The sequence below is a fragment of the Engystomops pustulosus genome, chromosome 6 (genome assembly GCF_040894005.1).
Source record: "Engystomops pustulosus chromosome 6, aEngPut4.maternal, whole genome shotgun sequence".
Lineage (NCBI taxonomy): Eukaryota > Metazoa > Chordata > Amphibia > Anura > Leptodactylidae > Engystomops > Engystomops pustulosus.
In genome coordinates this window covers 140,778,349-140,794,342 of record NC_092416.1, presented here as the reverse complement: position 1 = coordinate 140,794,342, position 15,994 = coordinate 140,778,349, and positions in this window count along the sequence as shown.

Sequence of the window (15,994 nt, the reverse complement as noted above, 5' to 3'; positions counted from 1 at the left end):
CAGGATGCACTATACTAGCTTCACCGAATCACTGTGCAGGCACAGTAGGCGGAGCAGTGGGCCGGATAATTGTAAGTACTTATTATTTTATTGGTACCCAGGACAGCAGTGGAGGGCACTTCGAAACATTAAACAACTGGTCCTTAAACTACTGTAGGTGTTTAGTGTCCGAAAATCCTTCATCAGTCCTCCTGAATTTATTGCCTATTAATCTATTAAGGCAGCCCAATATTTAAGGGACAATGAATCAATGCATTAGCTATTACAAGGAACATATTTTGAAAAAAAATCGGATGTGAATAACTTGTGTTTCAGTATCTCACCTGACTTTCGAGTTCATCAATGGTCTTCTGATGATGACTGTAGTCTTGGCTTACTGTCCGTTTCTGAGACACCTGTTGGATCTGTAGTTCAAATCTGCGGTTGGACTCTTCCAACGCCTTCACTTTTTCAAGATACGCACCTAAGCGACCATTCAAATCTTTCAGGATTTCCTTTTGGTTTGGACTGTAGACTTTTCCACTGGCCATGGTGACCACATGGTTTAGCCGTGGTCCGTTATCTTGCAGTCTGCTTCTTCCGAACCCTAGAGCATCCAGTCTGCTGAAAGACATAGGGTAAGAAGTAGGATTAGAAGATTCAGCACATGTCATGAGTGCAGACCTGCTACCGTAGGGCATGTTGACTATCTGATGTGTGATTATACAGCTCCCATAGTAACACAAAATAGGGAAGTCTTGTGGCTTAACTTTAACTGCATGTTATTGGCTTAGCAAGTGAACCATGTCGGTCGGATCAAATTTCACTCACCTTGGGCTCAGAATAATCGCTTCCCTGCTATTTATTTTACTTAATTTGAGTTGAGGGATTGGCAGGTTTTCTGCTGTACCAGATTACTTGCAGAACAGCTTTGGCCTGGCTAAAATTCTTCATGGGGAGGTGAGGAATTCCTGAAATGCCATTGACTAAAGGGGTAACACATAAACCCCTGATATACTCACAGACAATCAATGGGTTAAACTGACTCACCAGGAGAAGGATAGGGAGACGTTCCCTCAGGACAAGTCATGTTGATTCTGAACCAGGAGATACAGAGAATAATGAAGTCTATTCTTATGTTCTGAGGAGCAGGATTGTCTCACCTGTGCCTCTACTCATGTGGTACGACTGCACTAATATACTTTTCAATTGTGAGAACTAACAGTACAGGAATGACTGGGAAGCCGTCCAGCGTTCCAGCTTTTCTTGAGCGTACGGGTAATTATTTACTAAGTATAGGGATTACAATTCACATCTCACTGTTTGTGACCATTGAAAAAACATTACGAACCTTTTATATGAAATACGAACCTTATATATAAACACAATACTGTATTACTTGTTTTGACTAATAACAAAATTAATACAAATGTAAGTTCCAAAAAAGAAAAAAAGCATTCAAATTCTAAATTTCTTTTGAGATATTATTTATATAAATCTAAAAATCTCCTGTTAGAATCTAATTATAAAACATAGAGGATAGAAATGGTCGAATTTGTTCGATTTGACCCGAATCAAATCAAGACGAATCACGTTAAAAAACTGGTATTTCCTGGATGCAGAGAGCCTGTAGGGTGTTGTAGAACGTTGTGCCATGCCTAAATATGCATAGGAAGCATGGTTTGGTCTTCAAACCATGCTGTGTTTTAGTTTGACACGCACATGTGTGTGTCATGTGCATGTCAAACTAAAACACAGCATTGTTTGAAGAGCAAACCATGCTCCCTTCACTCTTTAATTCCATGAACACTTACAGAGGCCAACTTCACCAAACAAGTGAAGCGGGGACACAGCTTGACAAGTTAACGTATGTGCCAGCTCGAAAGGACCGAGCTGAGGGCCAAGATCAACATCAAAGAGTGCACTCTTTTTACACTTACATCAGATGATTCCATAGATTATGACTGAACCTGTTCTGTTAAACACAAATACATGTAAAACCCCCTCCTCCCCCAAAAGAGTGCAGAGGGTGCCGGCAGTAATTTTGCATTGACGCCACTGATCATTTTGCCCTTCATTTCATCCGTTAGTGTCCGCTTTCGGTCATCATTATTGCTAAAGCCCAAAAAACAGGAGTGGATCCAAAACAGAGAGAACCAGTAAATGGGTTATTTGCATGCCCTGTGTTCTGTAACCACTCCTGCTTTTGGCTATCAATCCTCAGGCTTTTCATTCCTTCTGACAGATGAAATGAAATGGAAAACTAGACATAGTGGCAACGTCATAGAGCGGTAGAGGGTGAAAACACCATTATGGAAATCACAGGGTGTTCCAGGGAGACAGCGGTCAATTGGCAGCAGCATGAGTAGATCGCAGAGTGGCACAATGACAAATTAGGGAGGTGGCGGAAACATGGTAGGCCACAGAGTGGCACAAAGACACAACGTGGAGGTGGCGGCAGCAGCAGGAGGCCACAGAGTGGCACAATGACAGTGTGGAGGTGGCAGCAACCTGGTAGGCCACAGAGTGGAAGAATGACAGAGAGTGGGGGTGGCAGCAGCAGCAGCAGGAGCCCACAGAGTGTCACAATGACAGAGTGTGGAGGTGGCAGCAACATGGAAAGCCACAGTGTGGCACAATGACAGAGTGTGCAGGTGGCGTCAGCAACAGTAGCGGCAGGAGCCCACAGGGTGGCACAATGATAGAGTGTGGAGGTGGCGGCAACCTGGTAAGCCACAGAGTGCCACAATAATAGAGTAAGGAGGTGGTGGCAGCAGCAGCATCAGGATCCCACAGAGTGGCACAATGACAGAGTGGAGGTGGCGGCAACATAGTTAGCCACAGAGTGGCACAATGATAGAGTGTGGAGGTGGCGTCAAGCTGGTAAGCCACAGAGTGACACAATGATAGAGTGTGGAGGTGGCAGCAGCATCAGGAGCCTACAGAGTGGCACAATGACAGTGTGGAGGTGGCAGCAACATGGTAAGCCACAGAGTGGCACAATGATGGAGTGTGGAGGTGTCGGCAGCAGCAGCAGCAGCATCAGGATCCCACAGAGTGACACAATGACAGAGTGGAGGTGGTGGCAACCTGGAAAGCCACAGAGTGGCACAATGATAGAGTGTGGAGGTGGCAGCCGCAGCATCAGGAGCCCACAGAGTGGCACAATAACATAGTGGATTTGGCAGCAACACGGTAAGCCACAGAGTGGCACAATGACAGAGCGCGGAGCTTGCAGCAGCAGCAGCAGGATGTCAGGGAGTGGCACAATCTAGCCAAAATTGTGTAGGACAGGCACTACCAAGGTATACGAATGTATGTAAGCCAACGCACCCAATAGCTATACAATCGAAACAAAACAAGAAAAATGTGGTATGCGTACACAAGGCTAGACAGAAATATAACAAAAAATGTTTATTGGAAAAGTAACAATTTTAAACACAATCAAGACGGGACAACGATAAATATAAAAACACTTAAAAAGTACACCAGAGGGGTGTACAAAGCTGCCAAGGGCCAAGTTGTCCTAAAAACCCCTACTACAGTCTGCCAAGAGTACAACTACAGTAACCATAAGGACCAGAATATGAATAACCATATAGAGCTAAAGTGCAAAAAATGATGCATGAAAAGTGCAATTGATCAATGTAACAAAGCTCTGATGCATTGATCCCTACATGCCCAACATATACAATACCATGTTGTCGTAGAATGAGACAATAAAGCAAGGCAGGCAGGTGTAGGCAGAGAGAGAGGGGGGGTAGGCAGACCCCACGCATATCGTCACCTATTCGGTGACTTCCTCAGGGGTAAGGGAGTGGCTCAATGAAAGAATGTGGAGGTGGGTGACAATTCCAGTCCCTGGTAAAGATGATGGGAGGAAGATGGAGCAACTGGCAGCAGATGTGTGGCATCACGCGGGTGGCAGCATCTGAATAGTTGCTGAGGCAGGTAGTTAGAACCCAGACTGATTTCTCAACGTTTGGGTGAGGTGTCATGGCTGATCTAATCTGATGCATAAGGCAATGGTGTGTTGAAATCCTGGCTGGTCCAAGCCTGATTTATCTTGACAAAGGTCAGGCTCTCCACATTACGGGTGGACAAGTGGGTTCTCCTTGGGTAACGATGGCTCCGCCGCAGTGAACACCCACTCTAATGCCACACTGCTGGCCAGGCAGAACAGCTTCTCTACTACAAACTCCGCAAGTTGCGGCCATGCATCAAGTTTGGCTGCCCAGTACTCCAGGGGATCCTCTACCTGGGGTGGTAAAGTGCTGTCCAAGTAGGCCACCACCTGCTGGTACAGGGTCTGCTCCATGTCCTGCTGCTGCTGGTGGTCGCTTCCCTACTCACTTGGCGAGTGAAGGAAGCTGCTCATTAAGGACTCCAGACTTAAGCTGCTATTGACGGATCTGCTACTGATCCTACCCCCATCTCCCCACAGAAGCCGTGGCAGTAGTACGCGAATGATGACTGTCAGAAATCGCCTGTTGAGACCTAACAGAGGATGGACAATGGCACACATAGGCAGCAGCCAACTGTGTGCACAGTATTTCTCTATAGTATGCCAGTTGTTGCTCCCTCTCGGCAGCTGGAAAAAAGTCACCCATTTTTGACCAGTACCGAGCGTCCAAGAGGGCGGAGAGCCAAGACTCCTCCCTAAGCCGGATGTTAATTATTATTACTCGTTAGGCAAAGCAGCATGCTGCAGGCCATCTGTGCAAGTGACTCTTAGGGATTCCCGGCCTCCATCTCCACTGTATACTGCCACGTTGCTTCTGAGTCATCTGCCTCTTCTTCTACCCCCTCTGTATGCTCCTGCTCTTCCTCTCTTGACTAGAGGACATGTACTGGCCCTGACCATAGTTACAGCTCCACACATCTGCACTGCCATGCACCTTGGAAAAAAACGATAAGCTCAAGGACTGGCCCACCTTCTGTTTTACATATTTGTGAAAGGCTGGCACTGCCTTTTTGGAAAAAAAATTGTGGCTTGGAACTCTCGACCTCGGTTTGGCACAGGCCATTAGTTCTCTGAAGGGTGCAGAGTCCACAACTTGGAAAGGGAGGGACTGCAATACTAACAACTTGGACAAGAGCACGGTCAGCTTCTGCACCATAGGGTGGCTGGACGCATAAAGTTGTCTCTTTGTAATCGCCTCTTTCAACGACTGCTGTTGCCATGCCTAGCGAGGAACAGGAGCATCTGGACCGGGAGATGATGTCAGAAACAAACAGCTCCCTTCCGCAGAGGTGCCGGAGCCTTGACTTGCTGAAATGACATGTGTGCCACTAGGTGCTGCTGCTGTTGCTGCGGCGCCAGGATGGACCTCCACATCTGTTCCACGTTTCTCCCAAGCCATCGGATGGTGATGCTGCATTTGTTGATGCTGGGCTGTTGTGCCAACGTTAGCTCCATGGCCATGCTTCACTTTCTGCCCACAGATTCTACATATACACACGCTCGGCTCCTCTGGTGTCTTAACAAAAACCTTCCACACCGCCAAGGTGGTGATTTTACTGCCAACACTCTGCACTGAGTGACTACTAACGCCGCTTCCTCGTTGATCCCCTGTACCACTGCTTACTTGGACCTCCAAAGCGGGATTTGTACCCGTTTGGCTACTGTCCTCACACTGCTGACACCCTGCTGCATCACGCGCAAGCTGACACTCTCTTCTCCTGACGATGATGATGAATCCCTGGCTTCATCCGGCTCCCAAGTGTGATCGGCTACATCATCATTGTTAAGGAGATTGCACTGGTTTCGGGCGCCATCTTGACAACTGTCCTCCATCTTAGATACAGCGGCCATGTTCCCTGACCATTGTCAAGTTAATGTCATGATTCAAACTTCATTTTATGTAACCTGTTTGCTGGCCTGTCAGCTAATACCCTTTGACATTTAATGAGAAGCCAGTCTGTCCTTGATGCTGCATGATATTATGATTCTGGAGCTCACTTATCTTCTTCTTAGTATAAACAATATCTGTGTACAAGGTCTCTGAGAATTGAGCACAATTAATTAACTTTTTTCCTAGAATGTGCTGATGTCCAATAGAATCTAAGTGCCTCACACAACACCCAAATGCTGATTTCTACGTGTAAAAATATAGCTGTGTCTGTTTGAAATAAACAGTGTGATTTGAGTGCATCAGAAGACCAGAGTGTGTTTTTCTTTTACTCTGTCATTTCGCTGCCGGCAACTATCTCATCCTCCTTCAAAGGGTTAATTAGGACTCACCTTACAAAAGTCAAGAGGGCTGTTGGGGCCCTGCATAAAATATCCCTATCATCATCGATTTGTGTTTCCCTGTCACTGGTATCCTCCTCAATGGTCTTAGTATGCAGTAACTTCCCGTGCCACTCTCCACATCTCTAATTTCCCGCCTACTGCACAAAGCATCAGATGCCTGACCCACCTCTTCACTGCCAAGCAGCTACTGACTGTCCTCAAAGAATTCATCCTCCCTATATAGTGGCACTGAGCCCAGACCACCTGCTAGATCTCGGGCTAAAGGAAATGAAAAGGACAGAGGCTGGTTGAGGACAGGTGAGTGCCACTGACCTGCTCCTGGGCCATGCCAACTAAGGCTTGTATCTGACAAACCCACAGACTTTTGACTAGGGTTGTCAGGTGTCATCTGAGAGAACACACTGCCACTAGATGACTCTGGCAGTTCTGGCCTCAGAGGAACCCCTGCTGCGACGTCCCCTTACAGAAGCACAAGAACTGACACCCAGGAAAATATGTGTATTTTACACAGAATTCTTCATATTCACTTCAGCAACAAAAAAGAAATGATATTTGGGGTATACAGATCCCCCAAAACGGACACCCTGGGATTGGAGCAGAAATCACAACAGAATGTATGTGGATTTTACACTGATTTCTTCCTATTTATTTCAGCAACAAAAAAGAACTGCTATTTGGGGTATACAGATTCCCCAAAACGGACATCCTGGGATTGGAGCAGAAATCACTACAGAAAGCATGTGGATTTTGCACTGAATTCTTCCTATTCACTTCAGCAACAAAAAAGAACTGCTATTTGGGGTACACAGATCCCCCAAAATAAACACTCTGGGATTGGAGCAGAAATCACTACAGAAAGTATGTGGATTTCACACAGATTTCTTCCTATTCACTTCAGAAACATAAAAGGACTGCTATTTGGGGTATACAGCCCCCCCCCCCCCCCAAACGGACACCCTGGGATTGGAGCAGAAATCAGTACAGAAAGTATGTGGATTTTTCACTGATTTCTTCCTATTCACCTCAGCAACAAAAACCCCTGCTATTTAGGGTATACAGATCCCCCAAAACGGACACCCTGGGATTGGAGCAGAAATTACTACAGAAAGTAGGTGGATTTCACACAGATTTCTTCCTATTCACTTCAGAAACAAAAAAGAACTGCTATTTGGGGTATACAGACCCCTCCAAAACGGGCACCCTGGGAGTGGAGCAGAAATCACTACAAAAAGTATGTGGATTTCACACAGATTTCTTCCTATTCACTTCAGCAACAAAAAAGAACTGCTATTTGGGGTACACAGATCCCCCAAAATAAACACTCTGGGATTGGAGCAGAAATCACTACAGAAAGTATGTGGATTTCACACAGATTTCTTCCTATTCACTTCAGAAACATAAAAGGACTGCTATTTGGGGTATACAGCCCCCCCCCCCAAACGGACACCCTGGGATTGGAGCAGAAATCAGTACAGAAAGTATGTGGATTTTTCACTGATTTCTTCCTATTCACCTCAGCAACAAAAACCCCTGCTATTTAGGGTATACAGATCCCCCAAAACGGACACCCTGGGATTGGAGCAGAAATTACTACAGAAAGTAGGTGGATTTCACACAGATTTCTTCCTATTCACTTCAGAAACAAAAAAGAACTGCTATTTGGGGTATACAGACCCCTCCAAAATGGGCACCCTGGGAGTGGAGCAGAAATCACTACAAAAAGTATGTGGATTTCACACAGATTTCTTCCTATTCACTTCAGAAACAAAAAAGAACTGCTATTTGGGCTATACAGACCCCCCAAAATGGACACCCTGGGAGTGGAGCAGAAATCACTACAGAAAGTATGTGGATTTCACATAGATGTCTTCCTATTCACTTCAGCAACAAAAAAGAACAGCTATTTGGGTTATACAGTTCCCCCAAAACTGTCACCCTGGGAGTGGAGCAGAAATCACTACAGAAAGTAGGTGAATTTCACATAGATTTCTTCCTATTCATTTCAGAAACACAAAGGAACTGCTATTTGGGGTATACAGACCCCCAAAATGGACACCCTGGGAGTGGTGCTGATATCACTACATAAAGTATGTGGATTTCACATAGATTTCTTCCTATTCACTTCAGAAACAAAAAAGAACTGCTATTTGGGGTATACAGGTCCCTCAAAATGGACTCCCTGGGATTGGAGCAGAAATAACTACTGAAAAAAATGTGGATTTTACACTGGTTTCTTCCTATTCACCTTAGCAACAAAAACCCCCTGCTATTTGGAGTAAACAGATCCCCCAAAACGGACACCCTGGGAGTGGAGCAGAAATCACTGCAGAAAGTATGTGGATTTCACACAGATTTCTTCCTATAAACTTCAGAAACAAAAAAGAACTGCTATTTGGGGTATACAGATCCCCCAAAACGGACACCCTGGGAATGGAGCAGTAATCACTACAGGACAATACAGTAGAAAATGAGCTGGACGGTACACGCAGCACAGGCAGTGTGAAGTGCTGAGATATAGCTGCCTCTTTTATAGTTTGTGTGACATCACATAAGCCTGCCAGTCGCTGATAGGCTTACAGGTCTGCACATGTGATCGAGGGTGTTCCTTTCTACTTCCCAGAGTTTTCTGCCCCATGTTACACATGATACTCACACCCATTTTGGTAATAAAGGAGGAAAAAAAAACTTTGTTCCCATGAATCACCGTGAACTTTGGATTCGTGACGAATCAAAGTTTTCCTGAAATCCTAACCGAATTCCAATTCGTTAGAATCGAATTGCCCATCTCTAATAGTGGAGCATCAGGTACATCTCTTCATGATGATATCTGCATAAAGCAATGTACAAGGCAACCATGCCAGGCCAATTTCCCTCTACCTTTAAGGCAGGCCTGTCAACATGACTATGCAACGTAAACTACAGGCAACATGTTATAGAGCAGGTGGAACAGAGCAAATTGACATAAAGTATTCAGTATAACTTATCATTTATGTTTCTTCTCCTTCTATATGTATAAGTAGTCATCTAGTCATGGATACAGTCCTATTAGTTATTGACAACAATGAACTCCACATATTAGCAATGGTCAGAACCATATATACTGGATCCCTGCACCCTGAATTTTAAACTTTAGGGCTCCTGCTGTTGCTCCTATCTTCTTGGCTAATAGGTTATATTACCTCCATACGGGGCCCAATCATAGTTCTGTGACCAGTTACTTTGATACTTGATGCAACCAGAACAGGGCGCTTGAGTGCTAAACTGCTTTAGTTTCCCCTGTGTGGACTACCATGCACTGACTTCATCACCTGAATAAGGGGTAGCATACGGGTCTGTGGTTCAGATCCCCAATAGTGTGCAGCAGAGCACAGGAGCCTATGGCTCCCTGCTCTGCCTTTACCATATCACACACAAAATAGACGTGTGGTCTGTAAGATCCCAGGTCAAAGGCCTGTGAAGCAACATGTGTGATCCGGCACAGGTGGACATAATGGGGCACATTTACTTACTTAGTCCTGTCGCAATCCCCGAGGTGCATTGTCCGACGAGGATGAAGTCCGGCACGATTCACTAAGATCATGCTGAGACTGAGACTATACTGTTTCTAAATTGGCTATTTTAATGGTACAGTTACTATATTGGAGACTGGGCGTAGTGACTATTGACTATTGTGGGGGCCCTATTACTATATTGGCTACAGTGGAGCACTGTGATCATATTGACTATTGTGAGGGAGCAGTTGTATTGTAACATGCACTATTTAGAAGCCAAGTGATGCCAGGTCTACCAAGTCTTGCCTTGTGGTAGAATTGTGCTGTAACGTTGGTGTGAAGGGTTACTATTTCTGCATGTGAGCCAGGAATATCAACTTTTTTGTGGCTTGTAAGCTGTAAAAACAGTATGCAAGTAATGATGATGCCCCCCAATATGTGTGACATTTATGTCATTTTGTTCAGGGTGATAAAGTGTAATGTGTGCGCTCCCCTCGGATCTCATTGGTGCACATTTACTTACCCTGTCCAATCGCGATCCAGCGGGGGGTTCTCCGACCAGGATTCAGGTCTCACGGGATTCACTAAGGTCCATGCGCTCAATATCCAGCAGGTGTGGCTGCTGCGCCCAGGTCCGCCGGAGTTCACCTTCTTCGTCCAGGTGCATGTAAGTGCTGATCTTGCGACACATTTTTTTAAAAAAATTCTGCGTTTTTTCTGAATTCGTTGGATTGTCCAACGGCCACACCACCTGACTTCTGTCGCGTGAAAGTTGGCGCCGATGGGCCAAAATCCGATCCCGTGCGCCAAAATCCTAGGGCAATTAGGCGCAAATCAGAAATCATCGGAAAACCCAATGAAAGTGCCCGATTCGGACCCTAAGTAAATAAGCCCCATTGTGTACGCAAGCTTAAAAGCTTTTGAGGCCAAGGGCAGTTAAAAAAGCAACCAGAAGAGAAGAGCATTTGTTTTTTTTATTATTTTTATTTGAAAATTGGAGAAGCTTTCATAAATAAGAGGGAAATTTACAGAAAGGAAAGCATTGAGGTTTTTTAGCCACACTCCATGCAGTTTGCCACGCTTGTGTTTTCCTGCTATGTTCCTGATTTATCACCAGAATCCAAGTGGTGAAGACTTTAAATTGTTGCATGGCTTTAAAAAAAAAAGTAGCACATTTTTGCACAAAAAACTATGCTTCCCTGCTGGTGCTGAATTGGGACTTTTATGAAAAAAATATAGAATAAAAGTACATATTTAACACCCTCTAAGATAAATCCAAAAAGCCCCTCCCCCGACCCCACCCCCTCAAAAAAAAAAGAAAACAGTAGCAAATTTCTATCCATAACCCCTGTAGCCTGGCGTTCAAGTTTTAAAAAAATTGCAGTTCATGCAACACTAGAATTCTTTTACTCAATTTATTCTACCCTCATCTACACTTATTGGCCTCTCACTCCCTATGCTTTTCCTTTGCTCTTTTCCCCTGCTTACATCAGTTCATTGCCACAAGCAATTCTTATTGAAACAACCCACCCCTCCACCCCCACCCCTTGGGACTCACCCCACACTGCTAGCAGGGAGCCAGGTAATGTTAAAGAAACAATTAAAAAGCAGTGGAAGTATTTGGATTGGCAACAAAGGCAATGGGTTGGGTGATAAATGTTCCGCTCATTGTAACAGCCTGTGAATCTGGAGCACTGAGTAGCTCTGGCAAAGCCTCCAGGGTCCTTCAGACTCATTAGCAGAACTTGAAATTGATTTTAAGTTTATTTTAGAAGAAGCAATCAGTGCAGCTGATCTCAATAGACATCACCCTTAGGCTCCTTTCACACGAACCTTCAGGGGACTGACATCTGGCTGCAAAATTTGTGGCCTGATATCAGTCCCTGTAAATGCCTGTGGCTCTATCTTTTCCCGTATGTATGGCCGTGCTGCAGTGCTCCCTATGGAGAGGTAAGGTAAGGTAGCAGCAGTCACCCTACCTCTCTCCAGCACGTGGATGTAACTAAATTGGTGCCTACATCTTTCTGAACCTAATTTTATTTTAGGGGCACCAGTTGCCAATCCTTACAGTATATTGCGGCTAATGTTTAATGTTTTGAACTATCCCACTTTAATATGATAGTCAATATGATCTCCATCGAATTAACTACTCACTTTGTTGAGCAACATGAAGTTTTTGCGATGAAAAGTTGCTCCAAAATACTGACCACAAGGTGTCTCTCTTGCCGCTGCATGTTTTCAGAGATGCTGATAAAATGGATTTCAAGAAATAGGGCTTTGCTGTTATAGTTGTAAGCTCGGTCTACTGTTTGAATCTTCCTACTTCAGAATGAGCAATATTGCCTTTTATATTAGACCTCTCCCCTAATTCAGTCTGCTTTAAAGAGAACCCGTCATGCAAAATAACCCCCCTAAACTAAATATATTTTCATAAACTGCCATTAGAGAGCATTGCCTCTATCCCTTCATTGTCCCTCTACATGCCTGTAAATCTAAGCAATGAGGTCCTAAAGCTGTATGCAAATGACCTGTGAAATGTCCAATGAAGTATTAGCATATTCAAGCTGTCCAGCTTATTCATGAGTGGGAGGCACAGCCACACCCCCAGTGCATGACTGACAGCCTGTGTAATGATGTGAGGCTGTATAATGATGTGCTTCCTGGTGCTGGTGGCCACGCCCCCTGCAGCCTGTGTGTGCATGTGTGTGTGTTTAGGAGAGATACAGCAGCTCCAGGAGGCAGCCATGTTACAGCAGAACATGTCAGATTCATGTGTAGCTGATGTCTGTGTCTCTCACCTGTATATTAGGAGGATGCAGTATGTCAGCAGATGCAGCACACACTAGCCATGCTTTACTATACATTACACACAGACATGAGCAGGGGGAGGAGAGGGGAGGGGGAACAGGGGTGACATCACTGCCTCTGACCATGTGACCAGCCTCATTTACATGATAACAAAATAGATGATTTTACAATGATTAATGTATGAAATAACTAGATAAAGGCTGGGATGGATCCTTGTGAGCTGCTCCAACAGGTTGAGGTGACAGGGCAAGTGACACAGACCTGATGACAGGTGTCCTTTAAGGTGACCTGTAACCACAACTATCCCATGGATTCTGTAGCTGGTCCTGCAGACAATAAAGCAAAGTTCCAATTACTAACAGGACCAACAAGCAAGGCCACCAGTGATACTCTTGTCCAGATAGGGGGCACGTTCATTGTATCTGTGTCTTTCATTTGGAGATCATTTTGCTTCTGCTGAGATTAGCAGCAAAAATACGATATAAGTTCTGTGCAGTGTGCTGAAAGTGTGAGAAAGTAGAGGGGGGTCATGGGTGCTGGCTGTGTGAGAAAGTAGACGGGGGACATGGGTGCTGGCTGTGTGAGGAAGTAGAAGGGGGCATGGGTGCTCGCTAGGTGAGGAGGTAGAGGGTGGACATGGGTGCTGACTAGAGATGAGCGAACACACTCGTCTGAGCTTGATGCTCGTTCGAGCATTAGTGTACTTGATTTTTGGCGGCCAGAAACAGAGCCAATCACAAGCCAGGAGACTCTGCACTCCACCCAGCATGACGTGGTACCCTTACACGTCGATAGCAGTGGTTGGCTGGCCTGATCAGGTGACCCTGGAATAGACTAGCCCCTGCCCACGCTGCTCGCATCATTCTCTGTCTGGATGCCGCTAGTGAGAGAGCTGCTGCTGGTCAGGGAAAGCGTTAGGGTGTTATATTAGCTTACTGTTAGGCAGGAGTGAGTCTACAAGAACCCAACAGCCTTTGTTAGGGCTAGAATAGCGTTATATTTTATTTATTTTTTTGTTTGCTTGTGGCTGGCCTTGCTGGCACTAGTAGTGCAGCTAGGACCATATTGTGAGGAATTTGCAGGGAGCTTTGGGAATGTTATATTCAGCTCTTAGTGACACACACATCTCAAACGCCTAAGTGGGACAATTTATTAGGGGTTTGATTGAATTAGGCACAGTCTGACGATTTTTTTTTTTTCAAAACTTAAAGTGACTTAAAATCCAGTTGTTGTGTGCTGTTAGAAACTAGGCATACAAGAACCCAACTGACTTTCTTAGGCCTACAATAGCATTATTTATATACATTTTGTTGATTTGCTTGTGGCTGGCCTTGCTGGCACTAGTAGTGCAGCTAGTACCATATTGTGAGGAATTTGCAGAGAGACTTGGGAACGTTCTATTTAGCTCTTGGTGACACACACATCTCAAACACTGAAGTGGGACAATTTATTCTGAGTTTGATTTGAATTAGGCACAGTCTGCTCATTTATTTTTTTTTACGTTTAGTTTTTTTTTTTACTCAAAGTCATCAGGCACAGCACAAAATCCAGTTGTGTGCTGTCAGTGTAGGTTAGAAACTAGCCATAGCAATAGGATAGCATCGTTTTGTTTAAAAAAAAAACACTAAAAAACAAAAAAAATTTACAGTTTACACTTTAATTTTGAAAATGTTTAACCCGAGGGCTAGGGGTAGAGGACGAGGGCATGGACGTGGACGTCCAACTACTGCAGGGGTCAGAGGCCGTGGTCCTGGGCGGGGTGAGACACCACCTGCTGATAAAGGAGCAGGGGAACGCCGCAGAGCTACACTCCCTAGGTTCATGTCTCAAGTTACTGGGACTCGTGGTAGAGCACTGTTGAGGCCAGAACAGTGCAAACAGGTGATGTCATGGATTGCGGACAATGCTTCTAGCCATTTGTCCACCAGTCAGTCTTCCACGCAGTCCACCCATGTCACCGAAATCAGCACTCCTCCACCTCAGCCTCCTTCCCCCCAGTCTGCCCCCTCCCAGGAAAATTTGGCATTTGAACCGGCATACTCTGAGGAACTGTTTTCTGGACCCTTCCCAGAGTCACAAACCACTTGTCTGGTTGCTGCTGAGCTCTTTTCCGATGCCCAGGTTTTCCACCGGTCGCAGTCTGTGGGTGATGATGACATTGTTGACGTAGTGGAAGAAGTGTGTAAAGAGGTGTCGGACGATGAGGAGACACGGTTGTCAGACAGTGGTGAAGTTGTTGTCAGGGCAGGAAGTCCGAGGGGGGAGCAGACTGAGGGATCGGAGGATGATGAGGTGACAGACCCAAGCTGGGTTGATAGGCCGGGTGAACACAGTGCTTCTGAGACGGAGGCGAGTCCTATAGCAGAACAGGTTGGAAGAGGCAGTGGTGGGGCCAGACGGAGAGGCAGGCCCAGAGCTGGTGCATCGGCGCCAAATGTTTAACGTAGTGAAGTTCCCGTGGCGAGGGCTAGATTTTCAGAAGTCTGGAGGTTCTTTAAAGAAACACCGGATGACCGACGGACTGTGGTGTGGAAACTATGCCACACCAGGATCAGCAGGGGTTCCACCACTACCAGCTTAACCTGCGCATTCATATTGCGCAGGCATATGAATGCTAAACACCCCACTCAATGGAACCAAGGCCGTTCACCTCCGGCTGGGCACACCAATGCTCCTTCCCCAGTGTCATCTGCTGCCTCTGCTAGTTAGCCCCCTGGCCAGGACCCCGGCCCAAACACCTCCCGTGCGAAAACCACACCTTCGCCTCCACGATCCTCCACAGCATCCACCAATGTCTCCATGCACAGCGTTCAGCTCTCCATACCCCAGACGCTGGAGCACAAGAGGAAGTACAGTGCAACCCACCCACACTCCCAAGCCCTCAACGTCCACATCTCCAAACTACTTAGCCTGGAGATGCTGCCCTATAGGCTGGTAGAGACCGATGCCTTTCGCAACTTCATGGCAGCTGCCGCCCCTCGGTATTCGGTCCCCAGCCGCCACTACTTTTCCCGATGTGCCGTCCCAGCCCTGCACCAGCACGTGTCAGACAACATCATCCGTGCCCTGACCAATGCCGTTTCTGACAAGGTCCACCTGACCACGGACACGTGGACGAGTGCTGCCGGGCAGGGCCACTATATATCGCTGATGGCACATTGGGTTAACTTGGTGGAGGCTGGGACCGAGTCTGGCCCTGCAGCTGGTCATATACTATCGACGCCGAGGATTGCGGGGCCTAACTCGGTCCAGGTCTCTCAGGCCTACTATGCCTCCTCCTCCTCCCACCCCTCCTCCACCTCCTCCTTCGAATTACCATCCGTGGGCATGGCGCCATCAGTCGGTAGCTCTAGGCACAGCATCAGTGCCGTCGCTAAGCTACAGCTGGCGGTGCTCAAACTGCTAAGCCTAGGCGATAAAAAGCACACCGCCCAAGAGCTATTACAGGGCATCACGGCGC